General features: G+C 38.4%; 1 protein-coding gene across 3 annotated transcripts in view; it reads right to left on the bottom strand.

Moving 5' to 3' along the window:
• gig (tuberin) overlaps nt 1-22,584 on the bottom strand; it is a 619,250-nt gene that overhangs the window by 65,286 nt on the left and 531,380 nt on the right. The window lies entirely within an intron of this gene.

The following is a 22,584-nucleotide window of genomic DNA, read 5'->3' as shown; positions in this document are numbered from 1 at the left end:
CAAGGCTCCTCACTTTCATCTATCCTGTCCGACCTCCCTTGGTCAACTCTTGTTCTTTTCCGATCCCGACGCTATTAGGTTTGCGAGGGCTAGGGAGTCTTTCATTTTCACACCCTTCGTGGCCCTTGTCTCCCTTTACCGATATCTTCATTTTTCGAAGTGTCGGACCTCTTCCTCTTTTTTCCTCGGTTTAGTGTTATATAGAAGATATTTACCCATTTGTACTTCCTCTAATAGCAATAATCACCACCACCACCACCACCCTCTAATAAACGTTCCCCAACCTTTTCTTTATCATCTCCCATTCATCTATCAATTACTACGGCAAGTTGTTTCGAGTTGAACCTCACATTCCAATTTTCTTTTATTATTTCTTCCTATTTTTAATATATTTTTATTTGGCTTTATTCTTTTTAATGTTTTAAATTATTCTCAAACTTACATATCTACTTTGAATTTGACGAAATTAAATCCTACACTGTTTTCCTAAGACTTCAATTACGTCACCTTTTACTCTTCGGCCTGAGAAACAAATGCCTACAAGACCTGTCTAGCAACGACTCTGCATAAGTGCATACTTGACCTGCTTGTGAACTTCAACTATATTTGTTTTCGGCGCAAAACAATGATGTTCTGTTTACTCTCTTGACTGCGATCATTGTGTTTTGGACATTAAATAAATTGCTACGATATGAATCAATGTTAATTTTTTGCCTGTGTTCAATGTATTAGTTGTTTTAAGTTCTTTATATCTTGCCCTACTTTACTATTTGGCTGATGATGACACTTGTAATGTGTCGGAACCGGTCCCAATAAACAAGTTGTGACTTCTTTTTAGTTCAACTTACAACGAAGTATTGAAAGGTGGATCCTTCTAATATTGTACATCTTCTTATTTCTCTATTCAATATGGAACGATCATGAAGTTTTTAACTTTAAAATATATTGAACTGTATTTCTTTATTCACGCCATATTAGTATACGACTTACAGTAGTAATCTGGGTGAATACTAAGAACTTTTTCTGAGGTAATATGACGTTATAATAACAAGATAATCAGAAAATAATCCTTAGTGACTTAATGACCGTGTTCAAAGACTGAGATTATAGACTATGATTTGCCTTTTCAAGTGTGAACTGTGTAATTATGGACATTTCAGTAACGACTTTAAATAGTATTTCATACAGGAAGGACTGTGATTATTCATTTAATGTTTTAAAGTTGAATTACGCCATAAACTGTGTTCAACAGTAAATGACAGTGTCAGTGATAACTACTCGCACTAAGTGAATTTTTTGTGTGCGAAAAATAACCTTAACAAGCTACAATTCTACACGATCCAGTTCCAGCCGTCATCACCTCATCGGGGGACGTCAACATGGTGTGTTAAGGGAACATCGCCGACCCTGATTCTCCACGGAACATTCCAGACGTCCATCCTTTAACATTTGTAGCAACATTTCTTTCATTAAGTGAGTAGTAACAAACTGACTAAAATTTTCTCATTAATTTTGAACAGTGGAAACTTCAGTGCCGCGTGTGAACAAATATTTCAGAGTTCTCATAGTTTCTCAGAAGTGATTAATGTAATTTTCAAATTTAATTTTCATATCTCATAGAAAGACTTTAGACTTTTCAAGTGTGCTATACATCAAGGTTTACAAACTGAAAAACTGAAAACTTTTAACAGAAATTTAATTTCTCATGTCAATTTGCAATTACAAGTGTGTGCTCATATTTAGAAAGACTTTAGGTGGAAATCTAATACCTCGTCTTCTCACATATGAAAGACTTTGGAATCAGTGATATCCATTTAATTTTCATGAACAGAATTCAGGAAGATTACGTTCAAACTTTTAATTTCAATGCCAGATTTGAGTCCAATAATCATATTGCAGGGTGAAGAATTAATAAATTGTTAAAAAAAAAATTTTAACCATCTATTATTCGCTCTGTGAGTCTATCCTACTCTGTATCGGCTCCAAAACCAAGTTCCACTCCCTGAGGTCCTACTCATGCCCTTTCCGCAAAAACTTTTCCTGGTACAATATATATATCATGTTTGTTTATTTGTTGATATATTTTAAAAATGTAGGCATTGGAAGCTATGCTGATGGAACTTATTCTGCCTACGTTATGAATGAAGTTAGAAGTGGATAGCATGAGAGTTGTGATCAAAAGTTATAAAAATGAAGAAGCATTTTGGACATTCATAATATCTGACATTCACTATTTTGACATTTCTTTTTAATAATTTCTACATTTTTCTTTTAATATGTTAATAATTAATCTTCAAACTAGAATTTTTCTTTATCTTCTGAATAAGATTACGAAGTTTGTAATTGAATGTTTAAATAATTTATTAATTCATCCTGAGTTACTAGATGGTTATAAATAAAGCTAGTATTTAAGAATTTAAATTATTATTATTGCTATTTTTATTATAGATTATAGATTAATTGTAAGATGATTTCTTGGAGGATGAGGGTTGGCTGAACTTGAAAGTTTTATGATAATTACATCTAAAAAGCAGATGGATACGCACACGTACTAGAAAATAAGAGGCGCAGTTTCCCAGTCGAGTCTACATAAAAAATATTTTTTTTTAATAATCTTAATCCCTGAGATGTATTGAGCAGCTAGTTAGAGACTTTCTTGAACATCGGCATGTAATTATCATAGGGGAAAGAGTAGGAAACCATTCGCCATAAGCAAATTAGTCTTTCATCCGAATGCTAGAACGTTTCAAGAAAATTTATTACCAACAATGGAGTTTGAAAGGAGATTGACACCCCAGTCAAAAGCATGTCAGAACAAGAAAATATTGTCGGGCTAGAGAAGAAAAGAGAAGCTGCAAGTGCAGTGTGATTGAAGACGTGGTTTCAATGCGGGATTGGAGATGTGGTTTCAGCGAGGGACATGGGACGTGGTCTTGAGGGAGTTAACTTGGTACCATGGGTGATGACATCATGACACCGGCTGCCAAACATGCTGTTTGCTGAACCGCATATCTTCACAATCCAGTCCTGAATTCCAGATTACAGGTGATATGAGTGTTTTTCAGACTCTTTTTAAAATTCCACGAGATTAACTTTTCATTGGTGGAATATTAGAATCAGTGATTCTGGATAACAGTCCAACAAACAATTTATTGACTCTTACTGGGAATCGTAATATTCTAGCAGTATTATCACAATACTTGAACTTCAATTTGTAAAGAAACTATAAGACTGAACTTTGTAAGATGAATCATTTTGCGATATTTTATGAAGTGTTTCAAGAGACTTTAGATGAAACTTTCACAATTTCAAGTGTTAAATATTTAGAAAAGACTCTGGGAAAATTTCCATATTTTCAAGTGAAGGAAACTTAATTTAAATTAAATAATTTTCTCTTTTCTCATAATTCAAACGAGTTTGAGAACAAACTTTAAGAACTTTTAAAGGAAGAGATTGTACTTAAAAACAAAATTTATTTTGGAATGACAGACATTCTTTACAATTAATTTGATACCAACTTCAAGACGAAAGTGAATCTGTTTATTAAAAATGAATCTTTATGATCGAGCATATACAGTAGAACCTCAATAATTCGAAATCGGTTAATTCAAAATCTCGCCTAATTCAAAGCAACTCTCGTTCCCGGAACATGAGGTGTGGTTTTGCATGTTATTTAAAACGCTTAATTCAAAATATGGATAATTCGTAATTCGAAGAACATTGTCGGTCCCGTTACTGATATTCAGACTTTTAATTCGAAACTGCCTTTACATTTTGGAAAAAAAAAAAGTATTTTAGAGTAATTTAAATTCAAAATTTCTCCGCGTCATCAAAGAATGCGTCTTCCAGAACATGAAGGGGTAACTTTGCGCACTTTCACCTACTTCAGCGTGTCTACAGTGTGCTTCATATCTGCTATGTTCGAGCGGAATCGTAATTATTTTGTATTCGGTGTTTTTAGGAAAGCCACAATATCACGTAGCAGGCAGTGTGTGGAGAGGTAGAATCCGCGAACACTGGCGATGCCGACAGTAGTTTGTTTGTTTTATTTTTTTAAATGCTGAGGCCAAATGTACTTATGGTTTTAAAGGAGAGAATTGCCAGCCGGCAAATGTACTGTGTTGCTATGCACTTATGCAGTGCACACTGCACAATGAAGCCAGAGACTTCCTTCCCCTGTCATAGGAAAGTTTGAAAAGCCACGATGTTTTAAGGACGTCGGGCACTTTCCATGCCAGTATGAGGCATCTAAAAATGCATCAGTACAGTAATCCAAAAGATAAAGCATTTGCACAGGGGAGCCAGCATAATTTTTCCTTGTCTCTGAATCATGCTTTTCTTCCTTTCATTGTGTGAGGTTATGTTTGTCATTGTTTTATACAAGAGCATTATTTGAATAATGTAAATGTACCTTGTCGGATAAATTTCTGAAATAGTGTTTTCCATGGTATTTGAAAAGTTTAAACTGAGAATCAAGGTGATTACATGCATTAATGGATCTTAGAAATGCCATGGCAGGAAATCGTACAAGTACAGAATAGTCGCTGTACTGTTGTAGTAATGTGGACGGAAGCAAGAGACTTTCTCCCCTCGTCATAGGAAAGTTTGATAAGCCATGACGTTTTAAGGGCATCAGGTACATTTTGTGCAAGCACAAGGCATCTAAAATGCATACAGTACAGTAATCCAATGAATAAAGCACTTGCACAGGGGAGCCAGTATAGATTTCTCCTCGTCTGTAAATCATGTTTTCTTTCTTTTGATTTCATTGCGTGGGGTTATGTTTGCCGGTGAGTAATCCAAGTGCATTATTTGAATACTGTAAATGCACCTTGTTGGATACATTTTGGAAATAGTTTATTTCCATGACATTTGAGAGCTTTAAACTGTGAATCAAGGTTAATTACATGCAGTAACGGGTCTTAGAATATATTGTGACGCCGCAAGAGTTGGCATTTCCGAAGTACGTGTTGGCTATTAATTCAAAATCATGTGATTTGAAGTACGATTTTTGCGTCCTAACGACTTCAAATTAACGAGGTTTTACTGTAATAGGGAAATGTAAGTCATACTCAATAAAATGAATACATTTGTCTTTAAAAAATCAACTATTATTTCGATCAGCATATACCTCTCTCTGTACCTGCTCCATAAGGACCATTCATTCCTTTGTTGAATCTCATGCCCTTATTCCTTAATCCATATCTTTTCCCAGTACAGTATGCTCTTGCCCATGTTTCATCAATGGCAATGATGCGGGTCAGCATGCATTTTCCTGCACAGTGGAATCGTTCCAGAATGATGTGATAAGTTTCATTTTGTGTCCACTTCTCTACTTCCGTTAGGTGATGTGGCACCCACTTTGAAACAATCTTTCACACATTTAAGTCCCGCCATAGAATTCGATGCACTGAAGAAGAAGGAATACCAGTATGCTGGGCCAATTTGATCACAATCCAATGCGTGTCTTCTAGGAGGCACCGCTCTATCACAGTCAGCAATACATCTTTCTTAGCTAACACAGGACGTCCACTACGAAGCAGGTAGGCAGTTGATTCTTTTCCCTGTTTGAAGGTTCCGACTCACCTTGCCACTGTACGACAGGGTATACCATGATTACCCAATGTTTGGCGTAACTCTGCACGCCATTCTTGTGCATTGCAGCCACGAAGAAAGGCTATGTACGGAAGATGTTCACCTTTGGTTAACTCCATTACGCACAGCTGTCAACAGCTGACCAATACTGGGATCGTGATCTTGTCCAGACCAGTGCACTCAGACCCCATCTGGTGGCAACACAATGAAAGTCATGTTACATACTTTCCAATGTATATAGTTATTTTTATGTGTTGTCACAATGTCGAGCAATAAAAAAATAGTTGCCATGACTTATGAATTGACCTATGTAGTTCAACACATTGTGATTCAGTTATCCACAACTTCTTTGAAATATGCTGTTTTGCTGAAGTTTTAGGTACAACAGATAGTACACTCGCAGGAATACAATCATCCGGAGGCAATAGGGCTCAAATATGCTGCAGTCAGAAGGAATATTTTGTCTATTGTTGTTCCAAATCAGGGATGAAGTTACTACAGTCTGTCTCAATATGTTTGAGAGTCAAAGAAAACAACCGCAAACATGTGTATTCTGAAATACTACCTGTTCCAAAGTAATTACCTTTTGTTCATTAGACTATTTCACCTGAGCAAAAATATTCATTATTAAGATTTTTTTAAATCACAGAGGGGTTAGAACAATTTGATTTTCCGCTGTGTGGTTTGTAGAGAGACTGAAGGTAAGGACAACCTAACGTTTAGTCATATATAAATATCACGTCAGCCAAAATGCGCCCCTGTTAGCTATACAAACTCATTAAAATAACAGCTGCCTGTTTAAACAGAAACATACAACAATAAATCCACACAAAAAAATTGATCATGCATTAATGGGAAGCAATAAGACTCACAGTTTACTCGCTGTCCTGCAGTTGTTCTATTCCTTCCATGTTGGTGTTGGCATCGGTATCCGTGTCATCAGCCAAGTTGATAAACCATTCAAAGACGTCCGCTGCAATACATCCAGCTTTCACATATTAGCTTCCTCCTCATCGATAACGTGTGGAATACAGGATTTCCAGTGGTCAGCAGTGACAGTATCAAGGTACCAAGTCCTTCAATCAATAGTTCTCGCACTTCCTTAATGGTGAAATTGACATTATTTCGAGCCACACGTCTCTTAACCTGGCTCCATACAATCTCTATTAAGTTTAAGGAGCAATGATATGGAGGTAATATTAATATGTGTCATCCCGACTCTGCTGCGGCCTTGTCAATTCGGTACTCGTTACAAGCATCACTAATGTGCTGTAGTATTAGTGCCAGTAGTTCAACTTTAATGCACTGCGGACCACAGGAAATTCCTTTCGTGTCCAGTGAGTTCTGTATGTTCATCTTTCTCCAAGACTTGTTCGGAATTCTCTCGTCTTTAAGAGTGATAAGGAGCACTGTCGAAAACAATCACAGCATTACTTTCTATGCGGGGAAGAATTTCAACAAACCATTTCTTGAATTCGTTTTCATCCATTTCCTCATAATAATCCTTTGTAGACTTCGATTCGAACAATAACAATCCCCCTTCCACAAAACCATTTTCATTTGCTATATGAAGAACAATTATCCGTTTCGCCTTGCCGGATGGGGATTTCAACCAATTCGATAATCCCCTACAAAATCCATCTTTGCTAGATTTTATAGTTTCATCTTTCCAAATTTTTGTAGTAGTGTTCCCTGCATTTACCCGTGTTTCATCAAGGAAATTTCCTAATCTGACGTAAATACTTTCTTCTCCACAACACTGTTTCATCCTTTTCAATAAGCACACACTGGCGATTTTGAGATACATACAGTAAGTGAAGTTCATAATTTTTAAAAGTCTGTGAAGAGTTGCACTAGAAAAGTTAGGTAATAAAAATCGTCATTATTAACTGAAGCTGATATTTTATTCAGAGTTGGTATTTTGTTTCTTAAAAAGAAGTCATGAATTTTTATGGATAACCTATTTTGTAAAACTGTCATATTTTTCACTTAGCTTTGCTGCTATACGGGTTTTCTTAGGAGTAACCAGTTTCCTATCAACCTTAAGTTCTTTCCTAGCACGATAAATATTTGCCTTCAAAATACCAGTTACATCGGCCACTGCACACGTTACTTCATCCAGAGTACTTCCAGGATTTTCTTCACAAAATTTGGAAAACACATTTAACACACACGTCTTCTTGCCACTCGTTAGTGGTTTTCCTTTTTTATGTTTAATTCCAGACTGGCCAGGTTCACACATGGTTTACAATTACGGCACTTTCTCGCACACACACATATACTGGACGGACATTTACACTTCCTACTGCTTGAACAGTATACTTGATAAACGTTATGTATTACTTTTATTCACAATAAATTTAGAACAAGCAAGCAAAGTGGACACGTGCTTTGGATCAGCAGTCACTGAGCTACTGGGCTCAAGGATCATATTTGCGAAACGGATAGTCGTTTCCCGCAAACTCTTAAGGAATACCCAAAAAATATTGCTGATAATGAGCAAGAGCATCATATGTTAGGCTTACTACATTTCTTCTAAACTATGTAACTTGAGCAACATGAATTTTTGTACATTTGTTCATATAGGGAGTTCATTACTAAAACCAAACCTTGAAAATGTTGTGTACTCCGTCTCTCAAGCACGGTGAGAGAGACTGTAGATTGCCGGTTCTCTAAACGACAGTATGATATTTAATAAATCCCATATCAGAGTGCAATTTGAACTAGGGACAAGTTACATAGGGATCCTGATAGGTGATATCTTTTAAGAAGGTATCTGTTAAACGCACATTTTCATCCTGAAACAAACAGGACAGAGAACAGTATGGAAAGAATGGTAGAGGTCTGTGAAAGACAGTTTCATGTTCTTAGCTGGGGATTGAAAATCAAATGTTGAGACCTGTTTATGTTGACTTCATGCACTATGCGCCATGTTTTACAGTTGTGTTCAAACAAAATTACATCGGCATATGCTCAGAAACTGCTTGCTTCTGCTACTGCCTTTTAGAATCGCGTAGTTTGTACCTCTCACTAGAGTTAAAAATGTGTTAGCCAACATCTCTCAGGTAAAGTTTGAAGAAATGCAAACATTTTAACACAGTAAATTTTTAACACTGTGTTAACAACCTGTTAGCATATATTTAACAATTATTGCTGAAACCACATTGAACAAAGAAAGTTTTAATTATTTAATTAAAGAAAACACAAAAATATTATTGAATGAATGAATGAATGAATGAATGAATGAATGAATGAATGAATGAATGAATAGGGATGATGATTTATTATGTTATTAAAAGGGCCCGGATGTTGATGTAAAAAAGTTTAAAAAATGCATTTAAAATTTTCAAAAATGACTAATAAATGACCTAAAAATTCAAAAAATGCACTATAAAATGGATAAAATGATCTTATAATAATAAACTCACCAATATTTCAAAAATGACATCTTAGGCTAAAACTGAAAAGACAATAAAAATAGATTTCTAGCATTTAACAGAAGGTTTATGTTCACTTTAGAGTGAGTTGCACTGCACTACGAATGTCATTTTGATGTTGTGTAATGTAAATGACCAGTGGTTATCAGCCAACAAGTTTTTATATTACATAAAATCAGCTTCATGGTCTGTATCACACTTCAATAGATTCACAACTATTTTTTATTTTCCACCTTATAGATACATTAATTGCTTAAGGCAACTTATTGGTTAAAAGTGGTACATGTTTCGTATATTATTAACATCTTCAGCCACATAACACTGTTTAGATGGAAAATTCATGTACTGACAAAGTGTGTTGTGTTTGAGTCATCAGTCCATAGACTGGTTTGATGCAGCCCTCCATGCCACCCTATCCTGTGCTAAACTTTTCATTTCTACGTAACTATTGCATCCTACATCTGCTCTAATCTGTTTGTCATATTCATACCTTGGTCTACCCCTACCGTTCTTACCACCTACACTTCCTTCAAAAACCAACTGAACAAGTCCTGGGTGTCTTAAGATGTGTCCTATCATTCTATCTCTTCTTCTCTTCAAATTTAGCCAAATCGATCTCCTCTCACCAATTCGATTCAGTATCTCTTCATTCGTGATTCGATCTATCCATCTCACCTTCAGCATTCTTCTGTAACACCACATTTCAAAAGCTTCTATTCTCTTTCTTTCTGAGTATCAATGATTTAGAGGACATGTTATCATTTAATCTTCTTATGTTAATTTTAAGGACACTTCCTCTCAAGCACTGAATACTTTGTCAGTATATGAATTTTTCATTTAAACAGTGTTATGTGGCTGAAGATGTTAATAATATATGAAACATGTACCACTTTTAACCAGTAAGTTGCCTTAAGCAATTAATGTATCGACAAGGTGGAAAATAAAAAATTACTTCGTTGTGAAGTTTTTATATCTCGAAAAGCTGCGTTCAACATCAATTGATGTGATCGGAGAGTACTTGAAGTGAGGAAGGTTGTTTGCTGCTAAATCTTCCTCAGTACCATCCATCAGTAGTTTTCACCAGAAAGAATGTCTGAGATTTTGCATAATGTTTTATACCCGGTGATTTTTTCCAGCACTTTTTTCAGTTTTGATGCAATACCCGCAGCAATTTTGCAACGATTGTTGCTAAGACTAGTTTCCACCTGGTTGATTAAGGAAACAGAATCAACCATTTCTTCGTCCGTTCTCTCCAACGATGTGATTGCTGCTGTCAATAAGGCGAAATTTGATTTTATGAATGCCAAACTACCTTCAATGTTTGGTTCAGGTAGCATGTCCTGGGCAATTTGTATTGCTGCAGCTTCTTCACTGTCAAAACTCTGCACTATTTCCTTCACTAACTTGAAGTTTTCACAATAACCCCTTCAGTGGCACGCCCGAGAAATTCTCGGGTGGCACACGCCTGCCCATAACGTCACCGCCCGAGAAATTCTCGTTTAGCTGCAGTGTTCATTTCGCGATCGCCCAATAATTTCTCGGGTGCTCTAATCGCTTTGGAAAATGTTTTCAAGCATTCTCAACAAATGGCGGGAGGATTTCCAGCTGTATTCACGAAGCGTCTGGCCTAAAATATGCCTTATCTTTTCTACTTTACATATACAACCTCTGGCCAGCTGACGAGGTAAACAGAAATGGCGAGCGCGAAACGGAAGAGAAGTTTGTCTGAAGACAAAATAAGGAACTACATCAAAGATGAATCTCTAAGTGACATTAGTATTTCTGATAGTAGCTATAATGGTACTATTGATTCTTCAGATGATGACCTCAGTAATTGTAGTGAAAGTGAAGAAGGTATTACGTCAGAAGCTAAGGTGATGGTAGATGCTGAATATACATTCGTTTGGAAAATGTGTAAGCCTGGGGATAGTGCGCGACCTAATATTATTCCATTTACGGCAAATCCTGGTGTGAGGATTATCAGAGGTGAGTGCGATTGACTGTTTTGAACTGATTGTAACAGATGAAATTGTAAATTTGACAGTGCCCAAAAAAATTCGTTGGCCCTATTCTAAAATTGCATTGAAAAACTTGTAAATAAATCTCCGCATGGAAGGGCACAGTTTTGGAAAAAATAAACTCTTACAATATTTGGCAATTGATTGCGTTAGTGTTGCTGATGGGAATAATACAAAAGCATGAAATAAGAATGTATTGCTCACAGGACAGTATAGGTCCTACTCAAAACACCAGTGTTTTATGATTTTTATGAAACTATATCACAGGCCTACTGTAAAAAAGTGTTAATAGAGTGTAAAGTAAGATTTTATTAACCTTGAATAATATATGAATGTGTTCCCTTAATAATTGTTACTCATTCCTTGCTTCCTAAAAAGAAATAATTTCCTCCAAAAAACCTCACTTTTCTGGCACAGGAGGTCTCCCAAAACCCGCCACCGAAGGGGATAATACATACACACGTTTAACCAAGTTCCCCAGCGTGTTATGATAGGTTGTGGAGGTAATGCAATGTCTGGAGCTTCAGTTCTGAAACGTGCGACTCGCGAGGGTGCTTTTAAGAAAACTTTAACGTTCACTATAAGCCTGTCTACACTGAGGTAAATTCACAAACTCTGTGCAGTCCATGGGCAAGGCATGTAACATGGATCATTTTAGAATAGAGTGCCTTCAATGAATTAGCTACTCGTACCATATATGGTGCAGCATCAGTTAAAAATAAAAGTTCGTCGTCATGTTTGATGCCCTCAGGCCACAGGAGAAACATAGCACTATCAAACAGTTTTAATATGGTAGAATAATTGGTCTTTTCTAACACTTTGGTAGCCAATAAATATATTTCCCCTGGTGTATGCACTTCTAAAGTTCTGATCACAACGTTGGCTATATAACGCCCCATAGCATCTGAAGTTTCGTTGATTGACACCCATATCTTCTTCCCGCAAGTTTCAGATCTTATTTTGTTTAATGTGTCTTTGTAACACTGAGGTGAATAATTCTTATGTAAAGTTGATTCGTCTGGTATTTCTTGATTCGTATGTTTTTCCAAAAATCCATGTAATTTCGGGCTGTTGAGTTTATACAGTGGAATGTTTGCAGATACAAATACATCACACAGTTCTTTACTGAACTGTGAGGACTTGCTGGAAGTCAAAGCAACTGAAGGCAGTAAGTGCTGAGTTGCAGGTTTATTTGAAACACACTGAAGAGCATGAATGTGTTTGTTGCGACCGATATGTTACGTTACAGTAAATCTTCTTTCAGCAGCTACTTTAGTTCCACACAGTTTGCAAAACAATATGCTTCCATCGCTAGAAAACACATTGTCACCAAATTCAGATACTAGTTGTTTTAAATGCACTGACACACTCGGTTTTATTTTAGACATTTTGAAAGCGGCAATGAATAATATCTCTCGCCGCGAACTATGCGAAACTGAGACAAGAATATCCACCCCTTCCCCTTTCTACCTCGCAACAGCTGACCTTGGTCTTCAGAGCATGTAACATTCCATTCCGCTAATAACTGGTCTGCGACGAAAACAAGAGCATCTGTATACCTATCTCCATAAACTTCTGCATCCAAGATATATTTTTTACTACTAACAGCAATACTGAAATATTTTATTGCAACATTTCTTTTTTTTTTTTTGCTAGGGGCTTTACGTCGCACCGACACAGATAGGTCTTATGGCGATGATATTGCAACATTTATATTATCTTGTATCAGCTACTAGCTTGTTCTTAACTCTGAGAGGCGTAACTCTCTCATATAAAGCTGTGGCATGATTAAACAGGAAAGAAATGACCTTAAAAGGCTGATTTCTCTAAAATATGACCAAAAAATCTACCAAACTGTAAAAAAATGCTCTTAAAATGGAAAAATAGCAAAAAATTCAAAAAGATGCAAAATAAAAATAACATATTTGAAGGAGGGGTGGTCCAGCCGGAGTTTCTATGAACTTCAGCATTGTTTTAGACAGCTCAGTAAAAAGATGACATGTCATCAACATCCGGGCCCTAGTTATTAAGTACTGAGAAATAAATGTAATATTTGCAAAAATTGAGACCACTTGCCTTTTATACATGAGAAGGCATCTTCGAGTAGTGTATTTAAGAGTTTCAAGCACACTATGATCAATTAGGTCATGGTATAATTTACGAAGGTTATTTATTATTTTACTATTCATAAAGTAAATGAAAATTTCCCAGGCTGATGACCTAGATGTTGGGCCCCTTTAAACAACAGTCATCATCATCATTTCCTGATATTTCTTTTACCTTAGCCTTATGTTTATTTTCATATTCCATTCACTGGATCAACATTGTTTCCAATTTCTCCTTAATTGTCGCCCTAACCTGCGTTCGTTATCTTGGTGGTTGACATCCCATCATACTTTTACAACATTTCTTTATTTGCTCAGCTTGATTTTTTACTGTTCTTGAAGTTGATTCTAAAGTTTTTGTAACTCCGATTATCGACTGTGCACTCATTACATTCATACCTCTCTATAACGTCTAATTTTCCTTCCAAGATTTCTTCCAGTTTTAAGTCTTGGAAGTATTTTGATCACAATTACCTCTTTTATCCATGTTTGAATTGAATGGGCATTTGCAAAAACGGGCTAACTAATATTTTGTCAGAACAGAGATAAGTCAACTTTTGCAAATGTCAAGAAAAAAGAGAACTATACCATAAAAATAATATTTCATTATTTTATCTCAATGTAGTACCCTTTAAATTATCAATACCATATAATAGACCTGTATTAAAAATGAAAGGTACATGGAAAAACAGTAATATATAAAAACCGACGAAAACCGACTTTTGCGTTGACCTGGCTATAGATAATAGTTTATCTTAGCTTCATAACCAACCTTTATTTTATGATCATACACTATAATACAAGAAAAGGTACCTATTTTATATACAGTAAATTAGATATAAAGATGCAGCAAATTTATTTTGGGATATGACATAACTTTCCCTTATGGGACAATCAGCAGTCATATAGGTCATATTCTAATGGAATGGAGGATGATTCCTCAGCCATGAACATTGTCAGCTGTCAGTTCTACACTTAAGAAAATGGAAATTGCAACATCAAGAAGGCATTGGTCGTTTGTGTTGATTTTCAAGGTATGTAATGATGCCATGTAGGTATGTAAATGATCAAAGTTTCAGACCCATTGGATTGTTGCTACAGGTCTCCCTACGTGATTGGTCGCGGAGGAATCAACTCCAGTATACGGACTCTGGTGTAGCGTAGTCGACTTGCAGTCTGTGCAGTGAAGTGTTCCCCGTCAAACATGCTTCGACGACAGAGAAGAGCATGCTATCAACAACTGTCGCCATTTGAGAGGGCTCGGATAATTGGGCTGTGTGAGGCTGGATTATCACTAAGGACTGTCGCTCCACGTGTTGGCCAACAGGCATCTAAGGTACAACGTGTATGGCAGCAGTGGTCAAATGAAGGTACCCACACTCGTAGACCTGGCACAGGCCAGGCGTGACAGACAACTATGAGAGAGGATCGCCGCATCATTCGGATGGCCCAGATGGAACCCCATGCAACAGCAGCGCAAATTCGAGCAGCTGTGGCACCCCACATTACACAACAAACAGTTGGTAATCGCCTGCGTTCAGCTGGCTTACGAGCCCATGTCCCTGCAGAAGGTGTTCCATTGACCCTACAACAGCGACGTGTAAGGCTGGCCTGGTGTCAAGAAAGATCGACGTGGGTCGACGAATGGCATAGGGTCGTCTTTAGTGATGAATCGCGCTTCTGTCTTGCGTGACAGACAACTGTGAGAGAGGATCGCCGCATCATTCGGATGGCCTGGATGGAACCCCATGCAACAGCAGCGCAAATTCAAGCAGCTGTGCCACCCCACATTACACAACAAACAATTGGTAATCGCCTGCGTGCAGCTGGCTTACGAGCCCGTGTCCCTGCAGAAGGTGTTCCATTCACCCCACAACAGCGACGTGTAAGGCTGGCCTGGTGTCGAGAAAGATCAACGTGGGTTGACGAATGGCACAGGGTCGTCTTTAGTGATGAATTGCGCTTCTGTCTTTCCCGCAGTGATTGCCGAAATCGTGTGCGCCGACGTACCGGGGAGAAGGGCCGCCCAGATCTTATTGTCGAGAGGCACACAGGGCCAACACCAAGCATTATGGTCTGGGGAGCTATTGGCTTTAATGTGAAATCACAATTAGTGCTTGTTGAGGGCACTATGACTGCTCGACAGTACGTTGATAGGGTACTCAATCCAGTGGTTGTCCCTATGATGGTGAACATTGCTAATGGGATGTTTCAGCAGGACAATGCCCGGATTCACACTGCACGCATCTCCAGAGAAGCTCTCCACGACATCACAACTTTAGAATGGCCCGCCAGATCCCCGGACCTCAGTCCTATTGAGCATGTGGGACATGATGGGTCGACAACTGGCCAAACGTCCTCAGCCACCCACAACTCTGGAACAACTGACCCGTGCAGTGCAGCAAGCATGGGCCACAATTCCTCAGGAAGCGATCCAGGGCCTTATTGACTCCATGCCTCGACGAATTCATCAATGTATTGCAGCTCGTGGTGGGCAGATCCTGTATTAACTGTTGTCCAAACTTGCGGTCAGAGGGACCTGAAAGTGTAATCATCGAATCACAACCAAACACTCATCCTGCATGTTCAATTGCAGCAAAGTAGCACCACTCCTTCTGGGTGTTGCAATATCCATTTTCTTCAGTGTAATACTGGTGATATCTTGGAGGGACATATTCAAGTAATTAAACCAAGTCCTTAAGTTTTGCTAGCTTTATTGGCCTTGTACCATTGTACTTTTGTGGCAGTTCAATACCAGCAAGTGATGGCCGTCCACCAATACTGTTCTTTTTGTTCATGTCAACACAATCATATTCTTCAACAATACCATATGAATATTTAAAAAAAAACACTTAAATGGTTCATCTTTTTTAAACAGTATTAGTACTCTCTGCTTATTTACAGACACCGTTCTCCTGGTTACTTTTTCTTTTACAGTTGAGTGCTCGCAAACTTATCATTTGTCATTTTTACTACTTAGCTTTTCTTTTATGTTTTCTGTAATTAATCCACATGGTAATGTTAAATTCTAGGATGTTAGTCCCTGGTGCAGGCTGAGCAAGTACCTTGACTTTTTGTGTTGATGGTGAGGCCAAAAAGGTCATATGCATCCTTGAAACTGTTGACTGACTGTTGCAGTTCCTCAGGTGTAAGAGCTGGTGATGCATACTGCATTTCAGTTACTCTAGTAACACTGATATGTCTTCGCGAGTGAAGTCCGGCCAAGTTGAAGAGGCCACCATCAAAGCGGTATTTAATCTCTACACCGGGGTTGTCTGTTGTTTCATAAAGCATGGCTGCCAGATACAAGGCAAACAGAGTTGGAGCAAGTATGCAACCCCGCTTCAAACTACATGTCATTGGGAATGGTTCCGAGAAGTTGTTTTGATGGAGAATCTGTCCAATCATACCATCATGAAGTGCTTGCACCAGGCCCACAAAATGCTCAGGACAGCCATAGCATTTCAGAACTGCCCACACAGCGAGTCTTCGAGCACTATCAAAGGCCTGTTTCAGGTCATAAAACACAAAAGAGAGAGGCTTCTGTTGTTCTGTGCATTTCTCTTGCAATAGCCTTGTACAAAAGATCATGTCAACAGTACCTCTGGAGGTTCAGAAACCACACTGAGACTCTTGGTAGAGTCCTCTAGGAGATGACTTGCAGGTGGCTAAGCAGAATCCTTGCGAGAAGTTTACCTACAATGGATAACAGAGAAATGCCACAATAGTTGCCACATATACTACGTCACCTTTCTTGAAAATAGAGACGATATTGGCATTTTTAAGATTGCTTTGTACTTTTTGTGTTTCCCAAATTGAGAGGATGAGGGTGAAGAGCCTTGTTTTAGGTGTAAACCTCCACCTTGAATTAGTTCCAAAGGGATGTTGTCTGGTCCAGATGCTTTCCTGGGTTGCAGCCTATCAAGTGCCACACAGAATTTCTGATAAGTTGGTGGCATCGCCACCCATTTTTTAGGGGGAAGTTGTGGCACATCCCGTAGAAAGTCACCGGCAGCAGTGGCGTTTCAGTTTAAAAGAGTGGAGAAGTGTTCCTTCCAGCGCTCCAGGATGTCTCTATGATCGGTAAGGGTGTTAGCACCATCAACTGTTTTCAGAGTTCCAACTGAAGAGCGAGATGGACCGTAGATCTCTTTTATTCCGATGTAGAAGTTCCGCAGGTCTCTGGCATCAGATAGTCCTTGGAGTTCCAGAGCCTTCTCCTGCCACCAGTTGTTTTTTATTTCTCTTATTTGAGTCTGACATTTCTGTTTCAGATCTTGGAATACAGCTCTCTTCACACTGGATGATGGATCTTGAAGAAGGCATAGATGGGCTTCCCATTTGGTACTGATAAGGCTCAGAATTTCTTCATTGTTGTCCTCAAACCAGTCTTGCCTCTTTCTTTTCTCATAGCCGATGATTTCCTCAGCTGACTCGATAGCCCTTTGGAGTGTTGACCATTCTTGCTCCACGTTATTTGTGAATACTGGATTGCTTGCCAATCAGTTCATGATAGCATTTTGGAAGTCTGACAATGTAGACTTATCTGAGAGTTTGAAAGTGGAAAACTTGCGTCGGGGCTTGCTTGGGTGATGCACATTTGTTTTCCGATGGAATCATATTTTGAGTCGACAGATCAGAAGTTTGTGATCTGTCCAACAATCATCAATACTCCTCGCAGAACAAGTAGACCACTTCACTTACCTTGTGAGTATCTTATCAAAGAACTGTACTTCAGAACATGATGTGGAAAACAGGCTTTGTGCTGCCCTTGTGGCCTTTGGTCAACTATCACACACAGTCTTCAGGAATAAAAACCTTACAATTCGCACAAAACTAATGGTGTACCAGGCTTTAGTCATCTCTACACTTCTCTATGGCTGTAAAACGTGGACCTTATACCGCCGTGACATCAAAATCTACGCACATCAAGTGGGAAACCTACATCTCTAATGTTGAAGTTCTCGAGAAAGAATGTGCTAAGAGTGTAGAAGCATTGGTTGTTGGCCATCGTGTCAGATGGCAGAACATGTGCGCCATATGAATGACACAAGACTATCGCGCCAGATCCTCTATCGTGAACTTGGCTCCAGTTCAAGACCATGGGGTGCCCCATTGCGACATTTTGAAGGCCAACTGAAACAAACCTTAAAGATGGCAGAAATAAACCCACAAATATGGGAAACACTTGCCAAGGACCATTTACTTTGGCGGCAAAGTGTCTGTGCCTCAGTTCAACACTTCGAGCAAGAACACTGCAGACATGAAGATATTAAGCGACACGAACGCAAACTTCACCAAACCCAGCCAAGATTTCCTCCGTCCTTCAGCTGCGTGATGTGTGGACATATATTCGCTGCAAAAATTGGCTTGTACAGTCACCGGAAGTTTAAACAGAACCTGCTGTGAATTGAAGTGGGCTATTAGCCAGGAAATCTGTGAACTCAGAAACGAGTAACTACCGCCATTGCTGCCGCCGAATTAACCCACATAAAAACCAACATTATTTCCGTCTCCATTGGCAATACTACCATTTGACGAAGCCATTTTTGTTCTGATAGTAAACAATCAGGATAGCCAACACAATCCAGAGAGTGAGTTCCGAGTATATCTTGTTATGGAATGTTTAGTCGAATTTCAGTGTCAAATGAAATGAAATGAAAAGGGAATTTTTATTAAAATACTCGGGTGAATGGGTAGTTTTAGTATATAAAACAACACTTCTCACCCACAGTTACTAGCATACATAGAAATAAGGTTTGCTAACCTACATATACATCATCATCATTGTTGACCAACTCCAGTTTCCCAGGTGTGGTATACGAGCCCCTTCCAGTTTTTTCTGTCCATGAACCATTCTTCGTTCACAATCTGCTCCCAATCCTGACCTCTCTCCTCTACATCCTTCTTCACTAAGTGTGTCCATTTTTCGCTAGGTCTGCCCACTGGCTTCTTTCCCCTGATTTCTCTTTCATACTCCTTTCTTGCAGACATATTGGCACTCATTCTTTTCACATGACCAAACCACTTCAGTCTTGCCTTTCGGATTTTCTGGAGTAAGGAGTCTTCTACTCCTACGTCTTCTCTGACTTTTTCATTCCTGATTTTATCCCTCCTGGTCTTCTGGATCATTGTGCGTAGGAACTTCATTTCTGCTGCTTGGAGTTTCGAGTTGTCCTTTCTTGTTAATGTAGCTAACCTACATATACAGCAACACCATTTTTACGGCCTCCTACGTAAAGATCTGTTAGCCCGATTTAGCAATAACAAAATTAGTCTAAATAAAATGGCATTGAATTTAAAGCTTTATATCTCATCACACAGGATTTCCTCATGTTAGCCCAACTCTCAGAAGACAGTTTGAATCTTCTGCAATAGATTGCAGCACATAACTCATTTTTTAAAATTTGTTGGCTAGCCTGTTTTTGCGAGCACCCATTCAATTTATTAGTTCTACACAATCTTTGAGACTGACTTGCAGCATGATGCCACCTTCTTGAAGCTGTGTGCACATAAAATCACATGAACATGAACTGGATAACTGCCAAATACCTCTACCAGCGGTGAAATTTTTAAAAAACCGTATCATAGTAAAAACAAGTGAAGTGAAATTGTGTATACATTATTGTTATTATCAATATCACAAGAAAAATTGCTGTACACTGGAAGAGCAAAAGGACGAGAGAATAAAACACATCAATAAAACAGGGTAAACTGAGTAATTGGCAAGTTTTTGAAAATGATGATGGATATATTTGTATAAGTTGAATTTATTCAGACAGTTTGTCTGAATTTATTCAGACAGTTTGTCCGAGAATCTAGCACATTTGTATCTGGTCATATTAGTGGTCAAAATATGTCTACCTCCCTGCATCCACAAAATGGTTCTTGTGATATCTGTCAGAACTGCAGAACACTAGCTTTAATACCATATGTCAGTAATATCGACACACAGTACTGAAAACACTCACATATCACAAGAAAACCTGGAATTATGCCATGAAGGAAGGCTCGATAAAAAAAATCTTGAATGTTATTGAGATTACTTAGTAGAGCAGAAAATTTAACAAACAATAAAGGGTACTAGTGCTTAAGAGATTACATAAACTCCTTGTAGTTGGGGACAGAGAAACCATCCATAGTATCCTCATCATACTGCAAGTCAATTTAAAGGATTCTCTAAGGGATCTGAAGTTCGGGAGGAGCACGGTTAGGAAACCACAGAGCCCCTAAGGCTGATCTTGTATTGCTTCCACTTCCTTTACCGGGTTTCTCACTTTCTTCTTTCCTATTTAACCTCCCATATTAAACTTTGTACACCTCCAACCCTGATGGGTTTGCGAGGCCTTGGAAGTCTTTCAATTTCACACTCAAACTCTCATTTTTCAATGGGTTTGAACACTTTTATTTCCACTTTTGTGGAGATGGTTATTTTATATCATACTTCTCCTTAACAAAATAATCACCACCAATATCGATTATGTAACAGTGTGAAGTAGTAAGAGATGTGAATCATACTGGAAGAAATGTGCACACCTTGCTATCTGAATAGTCTAATAAGAAGTCTCTATAGAGGTTGACTTCAAATTGACAACATTTCCAGGCAGAAAAAGGAGTTTGAGTACCATATTATTTAAGACGAGAATGGAGAGTGAGGAAAGCAAATGAAAGATCAGATGGACAAAAAGAGTAAAATAATCATTAACTTCAGATATGCAGATTATATCATGTTACTTGTATTCTCTAAGGAAGAAATGATCAGCTTATTAGAAAATGTTGAAAAGAAGAGCTATAAGCCTATGAAGGGAGCTGGGGAAGAAACAGGAAAAAGAAAAAAAGATTATTAGGGTTTGTATTTTCATTACATATCATATTTTTGACCTGGATTCCTTGCAATAGTTTTACAGTTTTCAGAGGTGACGAGGTGCTGGAAGTGTGGGCCTAAGGCTGACATATTTGTGCACTCTCAAACACCACCAGACTGAGCCAGGATCAAACCCAACAACCTGGGCTTGAAAGGCCAGCACTTCAACCTTCTGAGGCACTCAGCCTGGCCTTGGTCTATTTTTACATACATACATACATACATACATACATACATACATACATACATACATACATACATACATACATACATACATACATACATTACATTACATATTCGTCGTCAGCTATTGCTCATTTCCAAGAATACTTTTTTCTCTTGCAATTCTTCTTTAAGTCTGTTGGCTCTGTGGAGATGACGCTGATGACTGATCAAGCCAATCCTTGCATGAAACATGCGGCCACACAGGTCACATCTGAAGGTTGGCGGAGGACGCGGTTGGATATGACGTTGTTTCCGCTTTTCATGGGTTTCAATTTCTTGTCTGCGATGTGCCTGCTCAAACAGTGAGACACCTTCTGCAGTAGCTACTACTCCATGTTGACAAGATAGTTCAAGCCTCCAAGAAAGAAATTACACTGCTGCACTCAAACTAATGAAACTCAAAAAAATATTCAAGATATCTACATCAAACTTGGAACATGTATTGAGAGCTCTTTTGCTCAGTAGGCTCCATGGTGTGATACCTTTCAAAGCAATACTGTCTGAGGCTCTATTAAATAGTCTTTCTAAGCATAATGAAGTAGGAATGAATGCCCTCTTTGTGCTTTCCATGAAGTTATTGTATTCTAGTACCAGTATGCAAAGATTTCTCTTTACGGTTACTCCCCATTTAGTGTTAGCCGTTAGTCATTAGAAAGTTCCAATTCATTGTCACTTGACACCTATGATAACCGGTATGCACACAATCATCACAATATCGGTATCTGCAAGTAACCGAATGTGCCGTGTTATGTTGACATCCGTACTCGAGCTCCAGGGAATAGCTCTACATATCCGATATTATTTTGTTAACTACATGAAGGTTTAAAGAAAGAAAGAAAGAAAGAAAGATGCACCGATAGCGAGTCTATATTCCACGACTGCACCGTTTTAAACTCATAATCTCACCCACAATTGTATCAATGATAAAGGAAATACGTGGTGCATAAAAGCAAGATTTCTCATAGCCCATCACCTACTGTCAACTGAGAAATAATTACGAGAATTCTCAGGGCTTGTCAACAATGTGGCACATCAGATAATGAATCTGCGTATACAAGTTGAAATACTGTATTTTGTCGTCACACAAGGCACGTTGCCAAGGGTGCGTCAGCCTGACAATGGTCTCTAGGTGCGCGCATAAGATCATCTCTTGTTTCCACTGTTACAATGATGGTAAAAGTGGAAGAAAATATCAGCACTAACATCAATGACCCCACTACTCCATGATATGATGGCAGATAGTTCAAACTCTAGTTAACAAACAGCGCAACAAGCTGAAAACGAAGCCAGTATGTAAAAACAGAGATTTCTGGGGCCCATCCACAAATGCTGGCCGCAGC

Source organism: Anabrus simplex, chromosome 6 (genome assembly GCF_040414725.1).
Source record: "Anabrus simplex isolate iqAnaSimp1 chromosome 6, ASM4041472v1, whole genome shotgun sequence".
NCBI lineage: Eukaryota > Metazoa > Arthropoda > Insecta > Orthoptera > Tettigoniidae > Anabrus > Anabrus simplex.
The sequence above is the reverse complement of the archived record's forward strand: the minus strand, read 5'-3'. Positions and strand labels throughout refer to the sequence as shown.